Source organism: Eretmochelys imbricata, chromosome 9 (assembly GCF_965152235.1).
Source record: "Eretmochelys imbricata isolate rEreImb1 chromosome 9, rEreImb1.hap1, whole genome shotgun sequence".
NCBI lineage: Eukaryota > Metazoa > Chordata > Testudines > Cheloniidae > Eretmochelys > Eretmochelys imbricata.
This window is the reverse complement of record NC_135580.1, coordinates 49,439,959-49,464,742: the sequence shown is the minus strand read 5'-3', so window position 1 is coordinate 49,464,742 and position 24,784 is coordinate 49,439,959. Positions and strand designations below refer to the sequence as shown.

The window sequence follows — 24,784 nt, the reverse complement described above, 5'->3', positions numbered from 1 at the left end:
TGATTTCCTAGCACTCTTGGTGTCACGTGGTAACTTTCTTTATACAATCTGTTGATAATCACAGCCCTACAGAGAAAGATGGCAGATGAGGAAAGCAGGTGTCTAGAGAGGAGCAGCTGACAAATCATGCTACCCAATAGACAGGAAATACCAAGTTAATCGGGATATTAATGTTCACCTCTGCCCTGTACACATATGCATTACAACAGAGTCTCAAAATACATGAGCACATGCCATTTTCCCCACAGGAACCATGTCTTATTCATTGCATAGGTAGGATTAGGATAGGAGACTCAGTGAATGTAGCGTCTGTTCAATATTTTATCATCACTGACCAATATGTGGTCTTTGCATCACTCACAGCATGCCAATCAACTCTGCTGAATGAAGACAGGATTTATGAGATACATAAGCCAGTTTCATTCACTGTCCAAGCAGCTCAAAGAGGCCGGCATCCTGCGGGGAAAAATGGTATGGAATCATGTCTTTAGAGACTGTATAATAATTCATATGCACAGTGGGTCAGTTATGCCTATGCCATTAAGATTGACATTTCCAAAACAGTGCACACTTACTCGGCAACTTAACTGTTCTTCTAGCAAAGAATTTTAATAAAAATACACAGATATGAACTTCTAGCTGGAGTGTGTAATGGCAGTTATAAAGAAGCCTAAATGCTTCCATTATAACCTCCCTTCAATGCTCTCAATCAGCATCCTGTCTAGTTCCATGAACACCCTCACAGCTCATACTCCATACCCATGGTCATGCGCAATAAAAAGAATTAAATAGATACCTGTTATGAATAGAAATCATGGCATGTGCACTGTGGATGTCTTCTAAATCCTTACAAAGTTCAGCCAAAACAAAATAGATTGTCACCTAAAACCAAAAGGCACAGTGCACAGGGAGGCTGGCCTCTTTCAGGGGAGAAGAGTCCAGCCCTACCTGTAACACAATTACAGGCAGAGAGAATAAGCTAAGTCATGTTACAAGAATTTCATGTGGCTAAATCAGGCCTTTTGAGGTGAAAATAAGACAGAAGCCTGTGGAGAGCCAGAGCTAAGAGAAGGGAGACTCCAGGAAGAAAGCCCTGTTAGGAACTGCTACTTGATAGAGAGTGAGTCTGCTTAGTGGAAAGCCTCAGCAGCGACAGGACTAAGAACCTTGCACCAAGGGTTGTGAGCCCGCTAGGAAGGCTGGGGGGAGTTCTTGTGTTTTCTTTTGAACTTTGTTAATAAACCCAGCCCCCACAAAAGGGTGTCACTCAACACATTAAAGCCAATGCTGAAGTTATCAGGAGTCCAAGAAGGGGAAACTGAGGCAGTGGCTAGTCCAAACCCATCAGGTAGGCAGTGGTGCTCCACACAAGCTGAGAGCAAACATGGCCAATTTTAAACACAAATGATAAAACTTTTGAAAGTTACACACAAATGAAAGACACTTTTAAAATGGGAACACTTATGCAACTTTAACTACTGGCATTGCTGTGTTGGGAACAATACATTTTATGTTTTGTTTCCCCACAACTCTGAGAACTAAAAAACCTCTTATTTATCTGAACACACTCTTTACAGGAGTAGAGACACTACAAGAAGTAGTTGGCCATTTTTTCATTCAGAGAACTCAAAAACACTACAGTCAGCAATAGATACAGTTTTATTTCCAGTTCTTCACCACAAGCTCTCCCTACAAAAATATATCCATACAAAGACTTTTCTGTAAACATGATTCAATCTCATTTTTTAAATACTTGCTTTTTTCATGCTGTGAGTTACTGTATTTGTGCATCCCCCTGGCACAAACCCAAAGGTCAAGGTACACAGATACATAGTGGCTGATATGCCTCAATGATTATGTCACATGAAACCAGGTTCTATCGAAACTCCACAAATAGATATTTCTGAAATAACAGGGGAATTCCAGCAGAGGCAAAGCTCAAGGGTAACAATACTGCACTTAAGTATACATTGCTTTGCTTCTGTTTCTATGGTAATACAACATACCATGGTGGGGTGGGGGGAGCGGAGGGGACCAAAAAGGTTACTTATACTTAAGGCTACAATTTAATCATGAGTTTTTTTTGTAAAAAGTCATGGCTAGGTCACAGGCAAAAACCAAAAAAAATCCAGGGCCCCATGACCTGTCCATGGACTTTTACACCGTTGAGGCATGCTGCAGGGGGAAAGCCCGGGGCCCCGCTGCGGGGAAGGGACCCCATGGGGGCCCATTGCTGCTCCGGCCCTGCCAAAGGGGGAGCCCCATGGTGGGCTGCCAGTGTTCCAACCACCACCGCGTGGAGGAGAGTGCCCTGGGGGTGGGAGCCACCTCCATGCGGGAAGGGGGGTTGTCCTGGGGCTAACCCCATTGGCAGCTGCTTGGGTGGTCCCTGTGGCCAGCTGCCCGGGGTCACCAGAGCAGCAGCCTGTGTGGCTGGCTGCAGAGCCGCTTGGGCAGCCTTGGGTTCAGCCACACTGGCCGCTGCAGAAGTCACGGAATCCATGACCTCCATGACAGACACAGAGCCCTACTTATACTACAATAAAACTGTGCTTCTTTGAGATGCTGTCATCAGTGTGGTTCCCACTACAGGTGCATGTAACGGCAGGGCACCTGTGACCCTCCCTCACTTCCCTCGCAATTTAAAGCCCATGGTAGCTGAGGACTCAATAGGGATTGAGCTGGGTCATGGGATCTACACTGACTACAATATCTCTAAGAACCACAGTTATTGCAGAGGGTAAGTCAACATTTTTTTCCTCTTTCAGCATGAGTCACTGGATCCCACTGTAAGTGACTGGCAGGCAGCATCCTCTCAGGATGGCAGGAAACGAAGAGTTCCAGCTACATCAAACAGTAACCGAAGTACGGCTCTCATGAACATGGCATCTGAGCTAGTAGCCAAGTCTAAGGCATGGTGTTTGACAAAGGTCAGTGGGTTTCTCCACATTACAGATTTCTGATATTGGCACATTCCTGAAGCAGGAAGAGGAGGATGTTGCTTGAGCTCTGGTGGAGCGATGTTCAGTGGAAGCAGCATGCCAGGCACATAGCGAGATATGCTGCGTTACCCATTTCCACGTTCTCTATGGAGAGATGGATGGACCTTTAGAACATCTAGCTGTGGCAATAAACAGAAGGGACAACGTTCTAACCGGTTTGGTCCTGTCAATATAATAAAGCAAAGTCCTGGTAACACCAAGAGCTATAGCTTCTCTTCCCCCCAGCATCTAGTGTGGTTTCAGTAACAAGACAGGTGGACTGACTGGCTCAAATGAAATTCCAAGACCACCTTAGTAGTGACCTTGTCCTGTCATATGGAGGATTGGGCCATAAGCACCAGAAGTTCACTCACTCTTGTGGCTGAAGTGTCAGCCACCAGGAAGACCAACTTCAGAGTGAGATGGGGAAAGGAACATCTGAAAGAGCCTCAAACAGAGGCTCCAAGAGCTTCAGGAGGACCAAGTCCCCAGCAGGAGCAGGTTCTCTGACTGGTGGGCAAGAGTGTAAAACCCCTTGAGGAACTTCAATACCATGAGGTGAAAAAAAGATCAGGAATTCCAGGCTGGGCAATGGAATGGAGCACTGGCACTCAGCTCGCTCTATCGGGCCAGGAAATGCTGAGCTGTGAACTTAGCATTGGGTCTAAATACATCCAAAGGCCTCTCAGACCAGACAGAGCTACAGGGCACTAGTGAGATGGCTCTCTCCCCCGTCAACTGAGACCCAGTGACATTTGAAACATCCATCACTCACAAGGACTCTGCGGGGAAAAACACCACCACCCCGGCCTCTGCAGAAGGTAGGGCAGAGAGAGAAGCAACAAGCCCCAATCAACTCCCTCTGATTTATGTGGCAATGAAGGTCCAACTCCTATGACTCCCAGAATGGGAAGTGATGTTCCTAGCCTTGCTTTCCCTAACACTACACGGGGGAGAATGAGGATGTGGCCATGGCTCAATGTGACCTGAAAGGACAAGTACATCAGGGGCAAGGAAGCAAAGAAGCTAGCACTGTTCCTGGTCCCATCCTCAGACAATGAAAATAGCCTCAACATAGACAAGAATTAAAAAAATATATGGACATGCTTAGCACTTATATAGTATTTTTCATCAGCAGAGCTTAAAGCCCTTCATAATACTACACGACTACAGAATGGGGGACTGAAGCCCTGCTGTCCCGGGGCCAAAGCCCAAGGGCTTCAGCCCTGGACAGGGAGTCTGTAGCCTGAGCCCACCACCTAGGGCTGAAGCCGAAGCCTGAGCCTCACTGACCAGTTTGAGAACCCTTGTACTATTTCCTTCTCTTTTGTTTACACCTTTCAAACATATATGTACTCTTCAACCCACCTGTAATCATCTTTTAACCTCTCCTCATAAATCAATCTCTTCAGCCCCCTGATCACTTCTGTTGCTGTTTGAAAACTCTCTCTAGTTTATAAGTCTATTTCTTGCAGTGTACAAAGCAGTATTACCGATGTGTTCGCACTGGAGCCAGGAAGGACTAATTTGTCTTGCTCTGTGATGTGATGCCCTCATGCATGGCAGCCCAAAAATTGAATCTGCCTTTTGACTACCATAGATTGCCGCAAACTCATATATAATTTGCTCTCCCCTACATCTCTTTCAACATTACCATTTTAAAGATTTTTCCTTCTCATTTAACTTCAGTATTTATCATTATTTACTGTTTCCCCAGAAGGATTTTTCCAAGTTGAATCTCATTTTGGGGGGGTGGGAGAGTTATGCTGCTCACATTTCTGATCTCTCGAGATGCTTTTATAGTATTTCTGTATCCCCACTGGTATTCGAAGCCTCTCACAATTTACTTCTCCAATGCCAAACTCTGCCTTACTGGTGCACTTATGCAGACTGCCCCTCCTTTCCCTCTCATCAGACTGACACTTCCCTTACCCTTTTGTCTATCTTCTTGTGATCTTATTACTACTGTTATAATAGTTCTTGACTTAACTGGGACAAAGAAAATTATTCTGAGATCTTTCTGTCCTAGCTGCTAACCTGCTCTGTATTAACTATCCAGGGTGCTGAGAGATCATACTGAATCCCCAGACAAACATTTAACAACGCTTTCAAATCTATGTTTTACCAATCATCCACATTTACTTCAGAAGTCCATGAATTACTAGTTTTGCTGCTACAATTGCCTAATTTCCTTTTGGGTGAAAACTACTTAAAAAAGCCCTAATATTAGAAAATTGTTCTATGCCATGTCTATAACAATATAATAGCAATATATAATAATAATACTACATTTATTACAGCATTCAGTCTGAAAGATCCTGTAATGGGGAGCCCGTTGCGCCCCTGAGTATTCAGACCCTTGACCCTGCTCCTCCCAAACTCAGGGAGGCTCCAAGCTGGTGCAACATCCATGCTCTTTATTTGTGTCCATTTCCCACCACCAGTTTCCTACTATATACAGTCTATTTACAATGGCTTGGCCTAACCCAGGCCTGGTCAGCAACAGAGTAGCAGGCTCCTACCTCTCTCTGAGCCTCACTTCCTCCCAGCCTTATAGCTTCTGCCTTAAGAGGCTGGCAGGTACAGTCAGTGATTATCCAAACCTAGCAATCCATTTCCCCTGATTGGGGCTGGAGTGGTGGGAGCTGATTGAGGCTCCCCCAGCAGCGACCTGCCACAGATCCCAGTGAGCTGTAAGTCTTTATCATAGAATCATAAAATATCAGGGTTGGAAGGGACCTCAGGAGGTCATCTAGTCCAACCCCCTGCTCAAAGCAGGACCAATCCCCAACTAAATCATCCCAGCCAGGGCTTTGTCAAGCCTGACCTTAAAAACCTCTAAGGAAGGAGATTCCACCACATCCCTAGGTAACCCATTCCAGTGCTTTACCACCCTCCTAGTGAAAAAGTTTTTCCTAATATCCAACCTAAACCTCCCTCACTGCAACTTGAGACCACTACTCCTTGTTCTGTCATCTGGTACCACTAAGAACAGTCTAGATCCATCCCCTTTGAAAGCCCCTTTCAGGTAGTTGAAAGCAGCGCTCAAATCACACCTCATTCTTCTCTTCTGCAGACTAAATAATCCCAGTTCCCTCAGCCTCTCCTCATAAATCATGTGCTCCAGCCCCCTAATAATTTTTGTTGCCCTCCGCTGGACTCTCTCCAATTTTTCCAAATCCTTCTTGTAGTGTGGGGCCCAAAACTGGACACAGTACTTCAGATGGGGCCTCTCCAATGCCGAATCATCACTAACACACAGCAATTTGTTAGGCAAGATGTTGCCACTGTTTAAATAGCATGCAAACATTTAGAAGAGTTTAGGACAGGAAGTGAAGAATGCTGGCTAAGATTTTCAAAATATGGGATCCTAAATCCATATTTGTCTTCAGCCTGCACCTCTTCAGAAAGCCAAAGGCATTCTGAACTGATGTAAAGGTCTACCTACCCTAATCACTCTGCATAATCAGGACCCTAAGATGTTGAAGAGCTCACCTGCCATAGAGAACAACCAAAAATAACCCCTTACCTTTTTCAAGACACTGTGGGTTCCAGTAGAAAAGTATGAATTTGCTCATTTTTGAAAGACTTAGTGGTCCATGTGTTTCTGTTAATTTGATCCGTTTGGTGCTCTTCACAGAAATTGGTATTCTGGAGATCTGAAAAGAATGCCAATTTAATGTATATATCTCCAATAAAGCGCACACTGTTACATACATACTGCACTTTTCCTGTTTTCTGATGTCTCCATAAAAGTTCATCTCAAATCCAATCAAAGTGGACAATTATTCTGCTCAGAACCACAGTTCTGCTTGGGCAAGGAGAGGTTGTCTGTTAACATCATGATACTGTAACAGCAACCGAGCTCAGGGACCCATTGTATTAGGTGCTGTACGAACTATTAGTAAAAGACAGGTGAAGGCACTTCCCCAAGGTCACACAGCAGTTCAGTGGCGAAGCCATGAACAGAACATTAGTCTCAAGACTCCTAGCCTATGCTGTTCACACTTTATTCATTTACATGGCTTTCGGTTTTTAATTTTGGACACTGCGATTTCATATGTGGTTGAAAAACTATAGTGTAGTTCTGTGGTATTTGATTTTCCCAGGGTCTCGGAGACTATTCTAACCATGCCAGCACTTAAACCTAGACCATGCTAATTCCATCCATGCTACACGGTGATTGCCTTTTGTTTGTAGCATGAATGGGACAACAAAGTTATAGCATATATAGCGCTAAGAAGCTATGACAAGGCTCTCAATAGCCAAACAACCTCCACTCACACTAAGAGTACTGAATGTCACTGTAGGCCCATTTTGCAGGCAGAATAACCTAGTTTGACAGTAATTTAATTTGGCTGTGCCCAAACCAAGTTATAGCATGGCATGTGTGTGGAGGCGGCCAAACTGTGTAACAGACAATTGTTTAAAAAGCTATACACCATGATTCAGACTAGGTCTTCACCAGGGCTAATGCATTCATAGAATCATAGAATATCAGGGCTGGAAGGGACCTCAGGAGGTCATCTAGTTCAACCCCCTGCTCAAAGCAGGACCGATCCCCGACTAAATCATCCCAGCCAGGGCTTTGTCAAGCCTGACCTTAAAAAAATATGTGTTAATATGGTAATAACATTTGTCCCTATCTGCACAAACTGAACCAAACCATGCTATAGCCTAGCCAGTCACAGCTACTCAATGCAAGACCTCATTCACTTCACAGTAAACGGATCTACATTCTAAAGTAAGGTCCCTACATTCTGCAGTTGCTGCTGCTGGGAGTTCTGAGGAAGATTCAGATACATATTTAATGGAGAATCTTAATGCATTAAATATAAAAAAATTAATCTAGTCAGTGCAGCAACCTCTGTGATATACAGTTGGATATTACGTTCATTTTATACTGTCCCCACAATTTCAGTTTTCAACATGCCGTTGTCATTTTTAGGTTTCAGAGTTAACAACCCATTAAATGAAAAGGGCAGTTGACGCCTGTTATAAAGAATATTTCTGAAACATTTAAAGTGGAAATTCTAGAGCATAATTCTGCAGCAATGGCAGAATCATGGAATACACAGGGCCCTGATTAAAGGTGATCTACAAAGGAAGCAATTGTGTTTCCTTGTTTATTATGCATAAAGGAGACTAAGAGGCTATTTCCACACCCTTCCCCCACACTACCACAGACCATTTTTCCTCCCTTTTGTTTGTATTTTTACACTAGAAATTCAGCTCATGCTACCCTGACTTTCCTGGAGGACTCTAAAGGTAACAGAAAAACTAGCATTATCACATCACAAGTACCAAAAGTGCATATAACCTTATAAGTGTGACTGAGAAGGGAAGGGATTTTTAGTCAGACCGTTTAAAACTGTTTTTATTCTGTGATATGGAGGTGATCAGTCTAGCTCGGGTTCCCAAACTGGGGATTGCAACCCCCCAGGGGGTCACAAGGTTATTACCTGGGAGTCACAAAGTGTCAATCCTGCCAGGAGTGGGGCTGGGAGCCTGAGTCCCTGTTAAATTAAGTATAAACTAAAAACAGGGGGTTTTAATTTTAAAGGGGGCTGCATTCAGAAGCTTGCTATATGAAAGGTGTCACCAATACAAAAACTTTGAGAACCACAGGACTAGATAATTGGAAAATGGTCTTAAAATACAGGTATTTATGTGTTTTTAATTCAAATCCCTGACCAACAGTTCAGGAAATTCTCTGTGACGGTTTCAGTCCCTGTACTTATTCACTTAAGGGCTGAGAAAGTGCACACGTCAGTTCTCACATGTTTTTGCAGGTTACTTTTAAACTTGGTAGCTTTATAGTTTAAATGGGCCTTCAACAGCAGGCCATCAGCATTACACAAAGAAGCCAAGAAAAACTCTCAGATTAAGCCCCTGAACTCTAAGAAGAAGTCACAATCCAAGTGCTAAATCCGGACCTCAGACACCCAAACAAAACTCACAAATTTCAACTAGAGCTGTGCCTGCATATCTGAGAGCAGAATTCTGCCATAAAGATAGATGGAAATGAGTACCACATTACGGTACTGAGCTCATAAGTCAGACCGCTAATAAATGGGAAGGGTGGTGAAGTGGACTGGAAAACAAAAAACGTAACCCACCACCACCACACAGCCCTTCTACACAGCAACAAAGCATTTTCTAAACATTAATGAATTAAGCCTCTTTAGGTCATTTATCTCCATTTTACAGATGGAAAAAACTGAGAAATAGAGATTAAAATGGTTTCAAGATCCCAGGAAGTTCGTGGAAGTGACTGAATAAAATCCAGACCTCCCAACGCACAGTCTTATGCTTAAAACAAGACCACCCATCTGCCATAAACTGGACGCATCAATTTGTAACAGATGAGGGTGACCCATTGTACCCAGAACCACCTTCTAATTATAAATACATGAGACTCAAAAGAGGAAACCCAGCTGTAAAACGCTTCTGAGTGAGCCAGAGCTTGATTAATTTTTTTTGCCCGGATGTAAAGGACACAAAATAAATATCAATGCAATCTGTCATAAAATATCGTTTCTCTCAGTTCCTCCAAACTAGGCACTAGGGTACTGCCACTGGACCTTAATCAGGATGTCCACCTTTTTGTCAGCATAAATAAATATAAAGTGAGCACAGTACACTTCATATTCTGTGTTGTAATTGAAATGAATATATTTGAAAATGTAGAAAACATCAAAAATATTTAAATTAGGGCTGTCAAGCAATTAAATAAATGGTATTCTATTATTGTTTAACGGCATGATTAATTGCGATCAATTTTTTTAAACATTTTTGGACACTTTCTACATTTTCAAATATATTCATTTCAATTACAACACAGAACACAAAGTGTTCAGTGCTCACTTTATTTTGATTACAAATATTTTCATTGTAAAAAACAAAAGAAATAGTATTTTTCAACTCACCTAATACAAGTATTGAAGTTCAATCTCTATCATAAAAGTTGAACTTACAAACATAGAATTATGTTCAAAAAATCCTGCATTCAAAAATAAAATATAAAACTTTAGCACCTACAAGTCCAACCAGTCCTACGTCTTGTTCAGCCAATCACTCAGACAAAAAAGTTTGTTTACATTTGCAGAAGATAATGCTGCCTGCTTCTTGTTTACGTCACCCAAAAGTGAGAACAGGCGTTTGCATGGCACTGTTGTAGCTAGGGTCGCAAGATATTTACATGCCAGATTCATATGTCCCTTCATGCTTCAGCTATCATTCCAGGGGACGTGTGTCCATGCTGATGATGGGTTCTGCTTGATAACCATCTAAAACAGTGTAGACCGACACGTTCATTTTCATCATCATGATTCAGATGCCACCAGCAGAAGGTTGATTTTTTTTTTTGGTGGTTTGGTTTTCATAGTTTCCACATCAGAGTGTTGTTCTTTTAAGACTTCTGAAAGCATGCTCCATACCTCATCCCTCTCAGCTTTTGGAAGGCACTTCAGATTCTTAAATCTTGGGTTGAGTACTGCAGCTTTCTTTAGAAATTTCACACTGGCACCTTATTTGCATTTTATCAAATTTGCAGTGAAATTGTTCTTAAAATGAACAACATGTGCTGGGTCATCATCTGAGATGGCTAGAACTTGAAACGCACCGTGGGATGGAAGAATCCTATGCACTGCTACAGAATAGGGACCGAGCAGCTAGGCAGCAGTTCTGCAGAAAAGTATCTACGGCTTATAGTGGACAAGAAGCTGGATGAGACTCAACAGTGTGCCCTTGTTGCCAAGAAGGCTAATGGCATTTTGGGCTGTATAAGTAGGAGCACTGCCAGCAGATCGAGGCACGTCATCATTCCGCTATATTCGGCATTGGTGAGGCCTCATCTGGCGTACTGTGTCCAGTTTTGGGCACCACACTACAAGAAGGATGTGGAAAAATTGGAAAGAGTCCAGCGGAGGGCAAAAAAAAAAAAAAAGGATTAGCGGGCTGGAGCACATGATTTATGAGGAGAGGTTGAGGGAACTGGGATTATTTAGTCTGCAGAAGAGAAGAATGAGGGGGGATTTGATAGCTGCATTCAACTACCTGAAAGGGGGTTCCAAAGAGGACAGATCTAGACTGTTCTCAGTGGTAGCAGATGACAGAACGAGGAGTAATGATCTCAAGTTGCAGTGGAGGAGGTGTAGGTTGGATATTAGGAAAAACTTTTTCACTAGGAGGGTGGTGAAGTACTGGAATGGGTTACCTAGGGATGTGGTGGAATCTCCTTCCTTAGAGGTTTTTAAGGTCAGGCTTGACAAAGCCCTGGCTGGGATGGTTTAGTTGGGGATTGGTCCTGCTTTGAGCAGGGGGTTGGACTAGATGACCTCCTGAGGTCCCTTCCAACCCCGAGATTCTATGAAATATATGGCAGAACGCGGGTAAAACAGAACAGAAGGCATACAGTTCTCCCCCAAGGAGTTCAGTCACAAATTTAATTAACTCATCATTTTTTTAAACAAGCATCATCCGCATGGAAGCATATCCTCTGGAACGATGGCTGAAGCATGAAGAGGCATACGAATCTTTAGCAGATCTGGCACATAAATATCTTGTGACGCCAGCTACAACAGTGCCATGCAAATGCCTGTTCTCACTTTCAGGTGACATTGTAATTAAGAAGTGGGCAGCATTATCTCCCGTAAATATAAACAAACTTATTTCTCTTAGTTATAGGCTGAACAAGAAGTAGGACTGAGTGGACTTGTAAGCTCTAAAGTTTTACATTGTTTTGTTTTTGACTGCAGTTATGTAACAAACTATTTCTTATATTTATCATTTTTACAGTGCAAATATTTGTAATCAAAATAATATGAGCACTGTACATTTTGTATTCTGTGTTGTAATTTAAATAGATATATTTGAAAATATAGAAAAACATCCAAAATATTTAATAAATTTCAGTTGATATTCTAATGTTTAACAGTGCAATTAATTTTTGAGTTAATCGCGTGAATTAACTACCATTAATCAACAGACCTAGTACAAATAAATGTTCCAAGAGTTGACAAGGAAATCTTAGTTTATGAATTAAAAGATGGGCTCCTTGACAAATTTAGCATACTGCATCAGGATTTTCTTTGTCCCAAATATATTAAAACAGAGACACTTCAAAGTTTCCATATAATTAGAACTAGTTGAAATCTCACAGGTAAGTTTCAATTACACTAAGTTATTAATGACAGTTCTATTGGTCGTAATGAGCAGTGGTATGATCGAGACTGAATACAGATGTCAAAAGTTTCCACTGGTAGATGAACTGGCGCAACTGTGATGTCTCATTAAAGATTCCATGGCTGCATGCTAGTTTAGGCAACAATACTATCATCATGGTACTGCTGCCTCAGTTCCACAGCATATTAAAGCAGCACTGCTGGGAGAATTGATTCTGGGGCACAGGGAGATACCTTAAACCAGAGACACACTGTGACTCAGAGACGGGGCTCTCCCTGCCACAACTTCACACAGCACCAGTCTCACTAACATAGATCACTAAACCAATTGAAAACTAAGGACCAGACTCACTTTGGTTGCCTTGACCGGCTCCAGTAATTTAAAACAGCCGTAAGCCAGCTACATTGGCCAGTGCACTCTCCCTGTTTTGTGCCACCAGTGGCTTTCCCATTAAAAGTTAAATAATTTAAGACTGGTATTTTATATCTCCAAATCATTAGAAACATTGCATGACAGCATTCTCTTTGGTTTTTTGTTTAGGAGTCATGTATGAAATTTTCATAATTTAAAATAATGAAGGAAATTCCCAGCCAAAAACAACTACATGAAGATGTAGTTAAGGTTGACAGTACATATCAGTAACTTAAATTAAAGAACATTACAGGGATGCTGTAATTATCCTAAAACGAGTTAAGATTAGACATAAAAGAAACCCAAACATGTTAATGTAAGAAATGAACATTTAAGGCACCCAAAAACTTTAAAATTCCACTGTAGTAATGCAATGAAAGGGGGAAAAATGAAACAAATCAAGTGTCTCTAAAAATCAGTTTAATCTAATCTGGGACCACAAACACTAACCTGCATTAATTAGGATAGGAGAAAAGGGAGCCTATAATCTCCTTTTTAAAATATTTGTATATATCCTCATATTACCAAGAGCTTTGAAGTTTCAGGACTTTGAATTATTTGGCTTAATTTCTGAACTGAGACACTCTGGATAAAGGTCTATTGGATCCCCAGGAGAATACATTCTCTCTTTGACAACATATGAAATTCAAAACTTATGTCTATTATATACAGTAACTAATATAGGATGTAACTAAGGCCTTGTCTACACTGCCACTTTACAGCACTGCAACTTTTTCGCTCAGGGGTGTGAAAAAACACCCCCTGAGTGCTGCAAGTTTTAGCTCTGTAAAGTAGCAGTGTAAACAGTGCACTCACTGGTAGCTATTCCCATGGAGGTGGTTTTTTTGGTGCCATGACTACACAGCTACATTAAAGCGCTTTAATGTTGCTAGTGAAGCCGTGCCCTTAGTAGCCTATGATTGTCCCTTCCAGAACTACTGACAAACTTCAGCACGACACTGAATTAGAAAGCTACTCAGCGTTTCTTCCAACTGCCTGCCAGCTTCCTTGATGAAGTGAGCTATAGCTCACGAAAGCTCATGCTCAAATAAATTGGTTAGTCTCTAAGGTGCCACTAGTACTCCATTTCTTTTTGCGAATACAGACTAACACGGCTGTTACTCTGAAACCTTTCTCAGCACAGGGGCCCTCCCTGGCATTTGGGGAGAAATGCACAGGGTGTAGGTGGGTGAAGGATTGATGGGTGGCTGGAAAAACAGGTGGGGCTAGAAATAAAAGGCAGCGTTGGAGCATATGGCTCTGAAGTGCTAGGAACAATGCAGCCACTGTAACAATCTCAAAAAGAAAAGGAGTACTTGTGGCACCTTAGAGACTAACCAATTTATTTGAGCATAAGCTTTCGTGAGCTACAGCTCACTTCACAGCGGCTACAGCCTCCTTTCCACTGCCCCTCCCAGTCTCCCACCTCTCTCTCTCCTGGCATTGCCCCCAGTGGTCCCGATGACACCCGTACACAGCCCTCACCAACCCATTCTCCCACTCGCTGCCCTGGCACCCCGAGTCCACATGGCCCCCCAACAGCCTGCCCGCCCGGCTTCTCCCCGCCCGCACATGCCCGCCCACCCGCTCGACTCCGCCTCCTCTCCCCGCGCCCCCCCCGCCCCACGCCCGCTCGGCTCCGCCTCCTCTCCCTGCGCCCGCTCCCGGCGTTAAAAGAGGCGCCCCACATTACCTAGCCGAGGGCTACGCGCACTCACCGGGAGCACCCAGCCACCGCCTCAGACTGCCACTGCAGCCCCGCCGCTACCACCTGCTACGTTACCTGCTGCGTCAACAAACGCGTCATTTCCTCCATGCAAAGCAAGGCACTGCCCCCAGCCAAAGCCATCCGACGCTGGTGACGTCACTGCCGGCTCCAAGATAACTGGGGAAGCAGCTGAGCCACACGCGTGCGCACTAGGGGTTCAGGAATCAGGAGGCGGGCTAGGAGCTGTACCGGTCTGTTGATCTCCCGCTCGCTTCCCTCTCGTGCGCAGCTCCCCCGCCAATCCCAGCCCTGCACTGGCCATGGACTCGCTCCTGGCGCGCGCCGCGCTCCCCCAAAGGGCCAGGCCGGCGGGTCGGCTACTTATAACGCTGAGGGGGAGGAGCGCTCTTCCCCCACAGGGTACCCCGCCCTGCCCCTGCCAGAGGGGGCACCTCGGCCTGGGGGGCAGCCTGGCTCCACGTGGCTCCCGGAAGTAGCTGGCATATCCAGCTCCTAGGCACAGGGGTGGCCGCAGGGGTTCCATTCACTGACCCGTACCCCAGCTCCCTCCCATGGCTCTGCAGCTCCCTTTGGCCGGGAACGGTGGCCAATAGGCTTTGCAGTGGCGGTGCCTGTAGGCAGCTCACAGAGGTGCCTGGATCCTCCGCCTAGGAGCCGGACATGCTGGCTGCTTCCAGGAGCTGTGCGAAGCTAGGACAGACAGGGAGCCTTCCTTAGCCCCACTGCACTGCCAACTGGGAGCCGCCTGAGGTAAGTGCTGCCAAGGCAGAGCCTGAACCCCATCCCACACCCTACCCTCCTGCCCCAGTCAGAACCCCTTCCTGCAACCAAACTCCCTCCTGGAGCCCACACCCCAACCCCCTGCCACAATTCTGACCCACCTCCTGCACCCCAAACCCTTCATCCCCCAGCCACACCCCCTCCCGCACCACACCCCTAGCCCGAAGCCCTCTGCCGCGCTCCAACCTCTCAGCCCCAGCCCGGATCCCCCTTCTGAACCCTAAACCCCTCATTCCCAGCCCCACCCCAGCATCTGCTCCCCTAGCCAGAGCCCTCACTCCCACCCACACCCCAACCGTTTGCCCCAGCCTGGTGAAAGCGAGTGAGGGTCAGGGATGGAGTTGGCTGAGACTGGGCAAGGGTGTTCAGTTTTGTGAGATTAGAAAGCTCGCAACTCTAGGAGAACAGACAATCACCATCCTCTTCCTAACAGCCCTTAATGGACTTGAAGATTTGTTGTGTCCCACTCAGCCGTCTAAACATGCCCATTTCTTTCCCCCTTTCCCTACAGGTCAGGTTTTCTAAACCTTTTATCATGTTTGTTGCTCTCCTCTGGACTCTGCAATTTGTCTACATCAGTGTTCCCCAAACTGTGGGGTGTTCGTCCCAGGGGGTGTGGAGGAATGTTTGGGGAGGTGGAGAGGGAGCTTCACTGAGCCCATCTTTGGCCCCAGCCCCACTCTGCTCCTAGCCCAGCCATGGCTCCACCCTGCCTCCTGCTCTGCCCAGGGCCACACTTAAGAGCAGGCGACAGCCTGGGGTATTTGGCTTGCTGGTGGGGGGAGGGCACACTAAGCTCTCAGTGCTGTTTTTGTTGTTAGCAACAAAAGGGAAAATAGAATGTTTAAAGTAAAATGTCTCGGGGTATTTCCTATGTGGATTCGTTTTTCACTAACCTTCTAGAATGTTCTGGACCTTTGTAGAACCTTTTATGGCCTACTACAAATGGATGGAGGTCAAGTCCAGGCTCAAGCTGAATAAATGTATAGATGTAGAAAACCAGCGCAGCATTCATATAGAAACTCAGCATTGGAGGAATGTGCTCAAGCATCTGATCTCAATTACCCTCTTCCTTGCAAAGAATTATTTGCCTTTCTGAGGCTCGTCAGATAAGTTGTTCACTGAACATAGTGGTAATTTCCTCTGTTTGGTAGAGCTCCTTGGGAAATACGTTGATGTCATGCATGAGCATCTATGTTGAGTAGTTTGTAAAGAAGCTGTGGACCATAACTGCAGTGAAATAATTCAAAACAAATTTATTGACCTTATGACAAGGAAGGTGCTTGATAACCTATTGATGCGGCTTCGCCAAAGTGAAGTACTATGCCATAATAATGGATTGCACTCCCAACATTAGTCACAGTGAAAAGATGACATTCACAGTAAGATTTGCCTTGCATAATGACAGGTTTCAGAGTAACAGCCGTGTTAGTCTGTATTCGCAAAAAGAAAAGGAGTACTTGTGGCACCTTAGAGACTAACCAATTTATTTGAGCAATGAAGTGAGCTGTAGCTCACGAAAGCTCATGCTCAAATAAATTGGTTAGTCTCTAAGGTGCCACAAGTACTCCTTTTCTTTATACAGTAAGATTTGTTGATGACGAGGATGGCTGTATCCCCGTAAAGGAACACTTTATCTGTTTCTGGTTTGTGGACAACTCTACTGGAAAAGGCCTAACAGAACTGTTTATGAACATTTTGAATGAGAATAAAATAAAGCTTCAGGACTGCTGCAGCCAAGGCTCTGACAACTGCGTGAACATGAAAGGAAGAAACAGTGGCATCCAGGCAAGGATCTTTATGCTGAATCCAAGAGCTTGCTTTGTGGCTGCCATCTCCTCAACCTGGTTGAGTCAGATGCAGCGTCATCTTCTTTAGAGTATATCTACACTAGAAACATAACTCAACCTACATTAGGTTGACTTGCACCATCGGAGTAATTACTGTGGTGCCTGAATGTCCACACTACCCTCCTTGGATCGGTGGTGCACATCCTTCCTCACCAAGTGCGCTTCCACCATCCTAAGAGGGGCAGTGGGAGGAGCTGAGAGCCCGATCTCTCCACTCCGCTGGCGACTCCCTGGTGGGAGCCCAACTACCCCACAGGCTCCCAGCAAGCTGATCTCCCCGTTCCCCATCGGGAGCTGGGGTGTGTGTATATGCGGGGGAGAGCTGCCTGGGGCTTCTCACCTTGGCAGGAAGCAGGGGATAGCTGGGCTCTAGCTACCCAGCTTTCTTATCAATTTCATGGCTCCTGCCATGAAATTGACAAAACAGCTAACAGCCTGTGATGCACCCCATAATGCTTTATGGGAATATGCTCATGAATGTATATATGACATACATGGCAAATGTAGCATAAAACATATTCCAGTTAACACATCTCTATAAAGGTTATGATCTACTGAATATATTCATCCTATCTGTATGCATGTATCATTTTTGTATTCGAAGTTATTAATACTGGCTGTGTACTTGTTTGATTTTTAAATAGCCTTCGTAAGGCATTTGGTCAGCTTCTTTAGAAAGGAATGTGCAAGTTAAGTGCCCAGTCAAGAAACACTTAAGCTGACAATAGACCTTAATAGACACCAATCTACATCTGAGCTTTCCTGGCTATGTGGCTTGGCCTGTACAGTTTTGGAGTCACATGTCCATGCATGACTCAAACTCCATTTTGTAGCTGTAATTCTGCACAGGTGGAGGAAGGGGTTTAGACCCACAAGGAGAAACTATATAAAGCCTTGGGAGACCCCTCCATTTTGTCTTCAGCTGGCTCAAGAGAGAGCCTCTCCGCCACCAAGGATACCTGAGAGAAACTGGAACAAAGGACAGTAACTACTAGGGGGTGTGAGTGATTGCTGGACCCAGACTAGAAGGAGACTAGTTTGTAAAAGGAAGCTTACTGGAACACCTCTGAGGGTGAGGTTTTATCTGTATTCAATTTTCTTACTGTATTAGGCATAGACTTGCATGTTTTATTTTATTTTGCTTGGTAATTCACTTTGTTCTGTCTGTTACTACTTGGAACTACTTAAATCCTACGTTCTGTATTTAATTAAATCACTTTTTACTTATTATTTAACCCAGAGTATATATTAATACCTGGTGGGGGTGGGCAAACAGCTGTGCATCTCTCTATCAGGGTTATAGAGGGCGAACAATTTATGTGTTTACCCTGTATAAGCTTTACACTTATAAAGCTGGTGAAGTGGATTTATTTGGGGTTTGGACCCTATTGGGAGTTGGGCATCTGAGTGACAGAACACTTCTTAAGCTGCTTTCAGTTAAGCTCGCAGTTTGTGGGATGTGGTTTAGATGTGGGTCTGTGTTTGTGGCCGGTAAGCATGTCTGGCACCACCTGGCAGGGTTCTGGAGTCCCAAGCTGATAGGGAAAGCAAGGGCAGAAGTAGTCTTGGCACATCAGTTGGCAGCCCCAGAGGGGTTTCTGTGATCCAACCCGTCACAAGCCCATGTAAAAACGCAGTGTCTACACAGACACTCGTCTCACCCTAATTACACCCACATGAGGCTTGTACTTCTCATGGAGTTATTATGTCAGTGTAGTAGGGCACTTACATTGGCAGGAGCAAAGCTGAAGTGTAGACACTGACCTAATTAGGTTGATGTAAGCTGCCTTAGGTTGACCTAACTGTGTAGTGTAGACCAGCCCTTAGATTCAGTATCTCTTTTTGGAGTACTGCAAAGGGTATAAGTTGATGCTGAAAACAGGACAATCACATGGAAGATCTTCACTGACAATCTTACAAATCTGACCATGAAGCCGCTAAGTGAAACTCACTGGTAGAGCTGCATTGACAGCCGTAAGGCCATGGGCGTACCAAATGACTAAGGTTTATGATGCCTTCTTGGAACTGGCACAGTCGAGTAAAGCTGAAGCCAAATCTTACACAAGACGCAAAGCCTGGTAAACCAGATCCTGGACTTCAAATTTCTGGTCTCAATTGTGGTTTGGCACAATATTCTGTTCCAAGTAATGTAAGGAAGGCATTACAAAATCAGTTGATGGACATCGTGGCTGCCACAACTTTGATGAGAAGCTGCCTTGATTTCATTGTGGTCTACAGAGAGAACAGATTTGAATATGCCATCATTGCTGCCAAAGAAATACGAGTTTCCTTGTAGACAGGCTCATTGGAAGAAGACAGTTTGATTATGAGGATAGAAATGAGGTGATAGGGAAGCTCAGAAGAAAAATTCAAGAGGGAGGGTTTTTGCTCACTCATTGACACTACTCGAGTCCACCTGTAGTCCATTTTTCCCCAGAGGTGGCTCCTCCTCCTCTGGGTCTGTGGGTGGCCAGTCCACCCCACTACGTCTCCGGGGGTCACCTGACATGGGGAATCCGCGGGGTGATGGGAGACATGAGCTTGGGCCTGTGGTCAGTGCCGAACAATAAACACAATTACAGAGCCCCAGCCCCACGTCAGGGCAAGGCAGCAAAGAGTCTCATGCTCAGGCCTGTACTCTGACTGTTTGCTGCCCAGCCTATCAGCCTAGGCTCTGGTTCAGAGCGGGACAGTAAACAAAGTCACTCAGCTCCAACCTGCACTCGGGTGGGGCTGCAGACAAAGCATAAGTGCTGGCTTCCTCTTGACCCAGTGGGAGCTCACCTGCTGCACCGCCCTCACGCCACCCCCATTCCACCCTCTTCCCCCAAGTCCCCGCCCCTGCCCTGTCTCTTCTCCCCTGAGCGTGCTGCATCCCCACTCATTCCTCTCCCTCCTAGAAAGTCTTAATTGCCGCTAAACAGCTATTAGGCGGCGGGCAGGAAGTGCTGAGAGGGAAGGGGAGGAGCAGGGACGCGACGAGCTCGGGGGAAGAGGAGGAGGTGTGGGGGGGGGGGAGCACTAACTTTTCCCCGTGGGTACTCCAGCCCTGCAGCACCCATGGAGTCGGCGCCTATGAAACAAAGTCAGTTAACTCAGGCTTTCCTTCAGCTAGCCTGAGGGAGGGGGAGACTGCCACCCACCGCTTGGGTGGTGGGGGGGATGCAGGCCCTCCCACTCCACTGCATCCCAGTCCCGGGCCCTAAGGGTGGTGGAGGGGTCTGCCACCACGTCAGCAGGGATCCAAGCCGCAACATGCTAATTCACCCTCTGCCAGCTTTGCAGCTAGACAGGGGTCTACTACCCCTGGGCCACTTCCACACGCCCTCTCCAAGGGTACCTGCTGGTACTGTGAGGTAAGGTGGTCAGCAGGGACCTCAGTTGCCAGCAGAAGCTCTGCCAGGGTTGGGCCAGCTGGCAGTCCAGGATAGTCATCTGCCTCCTGCGGGATTGGGTCGGCCGGGTGGTCCAGGCCAGTCGTCTGCTCCCTGTGGGGCCGGGTCATCCAGGAGTCCAGGTGGTCCAGGCCAGTTGTCTGCTTCCCCCTAGGTCAGGTCAGTCCAGGGTCCACGTGGTCCAGTCCAGTCATCTGCACTCTGCAGGCCTGCTGCCACCTCCCAGGGCGAGTGCTCAGGGGGTGCATCTGTCCCTTCTAGTGGCCAGGGCCCTAGTCAGCTTCTGGGTTCTGCCTTTATACGTCCAGCCCCACCCCTTGGCTTCCGGGGGCAGAGCTAGGAGTAGGGCTCCACCCACAAGGGGGTGGTGCCACCCTATTCCTCTGTGTCACTACACCATCGAAGAAAAGTCTGGACAAATGAAGCACCACAAAAAGACCTGGTTTTTGTATGACCAGCAGACAGGAAAACACTCTTGAACAATTGTACGGACCTTCACCAGACGCTGACATATGGGGAATGTTCAGAAGTCAATGATAAAGACCTATGTCAAATTGGACAACATGCATCACATTTTGCAACACAGGAAGCACTTTCCACTCCCAAGTTCTCCAATTCATTCATGATGCAGAGCTAAAGGACACTTTTTTTCCTAAAGTGTGGATAGCTTTGAGGATTCTGCTCACACTGATGGTCACGATAGCAAGTGGTAAGAGCAGCTTTTTGAAGATCAGGCTCCTTAAAGCATATTTTTGATCAACGATGGCTGATGAGACTGACATTGCTTGCTATTTTATCCCTTCAGAATGCCATTGGCCAATTTTTGGATCTCTGTGATGTTGTGCTTCAGTTCACGAGGGCAAAAGCAACCTTTTGAACTAAAGGACAAGGAGTAACATTCTATAGCTGTCACCTACTGTAACACTATTTAATACTAGTCCACCCAATCTTGATGCACAGTTCAATTTCTTGGTGTTGGTATGTTTCAGTTATTCTTAAAATTAAAAACTTTCTGTAAGCTTAGACAAAGTAATTTTTTTATTTGCTTATATATGGCTTGAATAAATACAAATGTACAGACCGTAGCTTGCAAATTTATCATCTTATATGAGAGGGATAAATCATGCATGCAAATTGTGCATCCAAGTGTGAAATGGACGACAAATGCAATAAAAAAATAAAGTATTCAAAAGTTTAACAAATGGGAGGTGGGGGTGCTGAAGACGCTCCTTACTTGGGGTGCCATTTGGTCTAGGGCCAGCCCTGAATGCAATGGTGGTATGACTGAATTTTCCTTGAATTTCCTTTAGTCCTACCTGTAGCAGGAAGCTGCTTTGGTAATTTAAAATTGGTTAAATTCAATACTACAGATATTAGTTGGTACTAGGCTGTCAAGCTATTAAAAAAATTAATCACGTGATTAAAAAATTAATTATGATTAATCACACCGTTAATAATATAATACCATTTATTTAAATATTTTGGATGTTTTCTACATTTTCAAATATTGATTTCAATTACAGCACAAAATACAAAGTATACAGTGCACACTTTATATTTTTGATTACAAGTAATTGCACTGTAAAAAAACAAAAGAAATTGTATTTTTCAATTCACCTAATACACAAGTACTATAGTGCAATCTCTTTATCATGAAAGTTGAACTTACAAATGTAGAATTATGTACCCAAAAAACTGCATTCAAAAACAAAACAACGTAAAATTTTAGAGCCTGCAAGTCCACTCAATCCTACTTCTTGTTCAAGTTTGTTTATGTTTGCAGGAGATAATACTGCCTGCTTCTTGTTTATAATATCACCTGAAAATAAGAACAGGCATTCTCATGGCACTGTTGTAGGTGGCATTGCAAGTTATTTATGTGCCGGATATTCGAAACATTCATATGTCCCTTCATGCTTCGACCACCATTCCAGGGAACATGCATCCATGCAGATGACAGGTTCTACTTGATAATAATCCAAAGCAGTGTGGATCGACGCATGTTCATTTTCATTATCGTGAGTCAGATGCCACCAGCAGAAGGTTGATTTTCTTTTTTGGTGGTTCAGGTTCTATAGTTTCTGTATCAGAATGTTGCTTTTTTAAGACTTCTGAAAGCATGCTCCACACCTCATCCCTCTCAGATTTTGGAAAGCACTTCAGATTCTTAAACCTTGGGTTAAGTTCTGTAGCTATCTTTAGAAATCTCAAATTTGTACCTTCTTTGCATTTTCTGAAATTTGCAGTGAAAGTGTTTTTAAAATGAACATGTGCTGGGTCATCATCCAAGACTGCTATAAAATGAAATATATAGCAGAATGCGCGTAAAACAGCAGGAGACATACAATTCTCCCCCAAAGAGAATCAGTCACAAATTTAGTTAACGCATTCTTTTTTTAACAAGCATCATCAGCATGGAAGCATGCCCTCTGGAATGGTGGTCGAAGCATGAAGGGGCATACAAATGTGTAGCATATCTGGCACGTAAATAACTTGCAATGCCAGCTACAAAAGAGCCAAGCAAATGCCTGTTCTCGCTTTCTGGTGACACTGTAAATAAGAAGAGGGCAGCATTAGCTCTTGTAAATGTAAACAAACTTGTTTGTCTTAGTGATTGGCTGGACAAGATGTAGGACTGAGTGGACTTGTAGGCTCTGAAGTTTTACATTGTTTTGTTTTTGAGTGCAGTTATGTAAAAAAAAATTCTACATTTGTAAATTGCACTTTCACAACAAAGAGTTTGCACTACAGTACTTGTATGAGGTGAATTGAAAAATACTATTTCTTTTGTTTATAATTTTTACAGTGCAAATATTTGTAATAAAAAATATACACTTTGATTTCAGTTACAACACAGAAGGCAATATATATGAAAATGTAGAAAAACTTCCAAAATATTTAATACATTTCAATTGCTATTCTATTGTTTAGTAATGCGATTAAAACTGCGATTAATTGCTATTAATTTTTTTAATCACAGTTAATTTGAGTTAATCACGTGAGTTAACTGCGATTAATCGACAGCCCTAAAAAGTCTTTTCATTTTTCACTGGGCTTCCCTTAAATTAAGCAGCTCACATTTTATTTTCATATTTCAGTTTTGAATACAGTGTTCACATGCAAGAGCTTTTATTTTATTTTATTTATTTTGGCCTGAGGTCTGTTATCTGCTGTGTTTTAGCAATGTTCTGTTTGACTGATGCTTTGCTTTCTTTATTTGTTTCTGCTGCTACACTTAAACTGTTCTTCTGAAAGGCAGTGTTAGCTGCTGTTGCTCATTTTTTCCTCTTCAGCTTCGTAGGTATTCCCCCCTCCCTTTTTTTAAATTGTTCTCTTTAACACTTATGCTCTTTAAACCTTGTACTACCCTTGACTGTCTAGTCCCTTTCGAGCTCTGCAGTGTCCTTAGAGTCTGTGCAAAACTCCTTTTAACTTAACATTTATTTCCCTTAAATCATTCAGTTTCAGTTTGTGAAATAGGACATTTCCAAAGGCTTCACTAGCTACAAAATTCTGAGATTGTAAACTTTTTACCTTTTTGGCCAGAGTGACAGTTTTCAGTCAATGTATTTAGCATCTTAAAGCTGATCTTTTTAAGCTATTGCATTTTGCAGCTGGGTCTGCAGTCTCCTGAGAGTCACGGACCACACAAACATGAGTAACAGAAAACTTGCCTACAGTGACATCTAAGGGTTTAGTAAGTGTGACAAGGCAAGGCCAGATGGCTATGGAAAAGTAGTGGGAGATAGATATATTAGCTCCAGGCTAAACAATCCCTGGTACCAGAATAAGTGAAATGACAGCTGCGCCAGGTCAATTAAGCAGAAGGCAGGGAGAATGCTAGGTTGATTGGGACACCTGAAGCCAATCAGGGGCTGGCTGAAACTAGTTAAAAGCCTCCCAGTTAGTCAGGTAGGTGTGCATGTCAGGAGCTGTGGGAGGAAGTTGCGCTGTTGGAGAGCCTGAATAGTACACACCATATCAGGCACAAGGAAGGAGGCCCTGAGGTAAGGGTGAAGTGGAGCTTGAGGAAGTGAGGGCTGCTGTGGGGAAAGTAGCCCAGAGAATTGTACATGTCATGTTTCTAAAAGGTCAGCTACCATAGCTGATGCTATTTAGGGTCCCTGGGCTGGAGCCTGGAGTAGAGGGTGGGCCCGGGCTCTTCCCCCTCTCCCCCTTTGCCCCCTGATTAATCACTGAGACTGGGAGACAACAGAGACCGTGCAAGGAAGGATAACTTCTCCTCACCTCACTCACTGGCTTATGATGAAAATGGCTCAGTAGACTGTGACTCTTGTCTCTAGGGAGAGAAGGGTTACATGGAGGGTCACAGTGAGCCTCCGAGGCTAGCAAAATCTGCCAGGAAACGCAGGACCACGGAGGCAAGGATAGAACTTTGTCATATAAGCCAGTGAGTGGCTCCTTGTCCTGTCACTCTGGGCATGGTAATGC

The 24,784-nt window shown here is 44.4% G+C and overlaps 1 protein-coding gene across 6 annotated transcripts in view; it reads right to left on the bottom strand.

Annotated features, from left to right (window-relative positions):
- MAP3K13 (mitogen-activated protein kinase kinase kinase 13) overlaps window positions 1–14,390 on the bottom strand; it is a 140,568-nt gene extending 126,178 nt beyond the window's left edge. For 4 of the 6 annotated variants that reach the window (XM_077826628.1, XM_077826627.1, XM_077826623.1 and 1 more), the window contains exons 1-2: window positions 14,272–14,349; window positions 6,511–6,640 (exon numbers count right to left, since the gene is read on the bottom strand). The gene's annotated coding sequence lies outside the window, so the exon portion shown is untranslated. Of the gene's footprint in view, window positions 1–6,510; window positions 6,641–14,271 lie in introns of all 6 variants that reach the window. The other 2 variants (XM_077826624.1, XM_077826625.1) reach the window with 2 other exon arrangements.
- Window positions 14,391–24,784: the final 10,394 nt, after the last annotated feature.